The sequence below is a fragment of the Octopus bimaculoides genome, chromosome 4 (assembly GCF_001194135.2).
Source record: "Octopus bimaculoides isolate UCB-OBI-ISO-001 chromosome 4, ASM119413v2, whole genome shotgun sequence".
NCBI classification, from domain to species: Eukaryota; Metazoa; Mollusca; class Cephalopoda; order Octopoda; family Octopodidae; genus Octopus; species Octopus bimaculoides.
The window spans coordinates 118,049,919-118,051,794 of NC_068984.1; positions in this window are offsets into that span (position 1 = coordinate 118,049,919).

The window sequence follows — 1,876 nt, forward strand, 5'->3', positions numbered from 1 at the left end:
AGAGAGAGAGAGAGAGAGAGAGAGAGAGAGAGAGAGAGATAGATAGATAGATAGATAGATAGATAGATAGATAGATAGATAGATAGATGTGGGTGTAGGCATGTATATATGTATCCAAGTATGCATGCATGTCTATGTGTCTACGTAGGGGTACTGTAGTCATGGAATATGTTATCAAACTTTTATTGTTATGCAATATAAGAGCGTCCCAAACGGAGCGGGTGTCCTGTTACACCATTTGCTTCATCTACTCATCTATCATCCTGCTGTTGTTATCTAAAAATACCGTCCCAAAGTGATCATATTACACGGCTTACGCTATCTAATGTATAATATATTTATAATATGTGTGTGTGTGAATCTATATCTATATATCTATCTATCTATCTATCTATCTATCTATCTATCTATCTATATGTATGTATATCTTTCTATCTTTCTATCTATCTATCCATTTATGTATGTATGTATGTATGTATGTATGTATCTATCTATCTATCTATCTATCTATCTATCTATCTATATATGTATATATATATATATATATATATATATAAGGAGATGTTCTGTATGTGGCCTGTGTGTTTTCTGTGCTCTGTTTATGTTCTGTTTATGTTCTGTTTCTCATTTTGCCCACGTTTTCTTGTGACGTCCTGTACCCAGATATGCATCTATATATACATGTAGATGTAGGTATGTTCATACATGTACGTATATATGCATATACTCACATATTATTTGTATAATTATATATATATGTGTGTGTGTGTGTGTGTGTATGTGTGTGTGTGTGTGTGAGTATGTATGTATGTATGTATGCACACATAGATATACATACATATATATACATGCGCACAAATACAAATAAATATGTATATATAAAGTTACATATATATCGATAAACACATACATCTATTCATATGTGTATAGAGACTTACGCGTGCGCACATACACACAGGCGCACGCACAGACACACACGCAGACGCGCACACACAGGTGCACACACACAGGTGCACACACACATGCACACACCTATATGCAACATATGTGTATATATGTTTTTACACGTGTGTGTGTGTGTGTGTATACATTCATCATGCAGTTTTTACAATATTTATATCATTAATTAATTTTATATATATATATATATATATAATACATAAATGTGTTTGTGTATGTATATATATCTCTGTGTGTGTATGCATATATATATAAATATATATATATATATATATATATATATATATATATATATATATATATATGAATGTATGTATGTATATATATATATATATATACACACACATATGCATTTATATGCAGGCATATACATATATGCGCGTGTAACACAAACACAGTGACAGCCATACACAAATACGCACAGACGCACACACAAATAAGCAACCCACCACACACGTACACACACACACACACACACACATACACACACACGGTAGTGCGAGCTTGGGTGCGAGAGACAGAGAGAGAGAATGAAATTCACAGACCGACGGAGGATGACTAACGATTTCTATTCCTCGATTGCTTTAACACGATTATTATCTATCTTCCATGTAAGGAGAGTTCGTCGAATGTCAAATACTGGCGGAAGAGTAATGTCTAAAGTTTCGGACTAGGGGGATTTTTCCTTGGATTAATTGTTCCAATGGTTTCCTTGGAATTAAAACATTATACAATCTTTGATATTTTATTCGTTCTTTCCTTACTCTCTCGCTCTTTCCTCTCCCTCTCCTATTTCGTTATCTACCTATCTGTCTGCCTATCTATCTATCTATCTATCTATCTATCTATCTATCTATCTATCTTTGTCCATTTTCTGTATTTAGCCCTGTGTGGCTATAATAAAAAGATATATTTA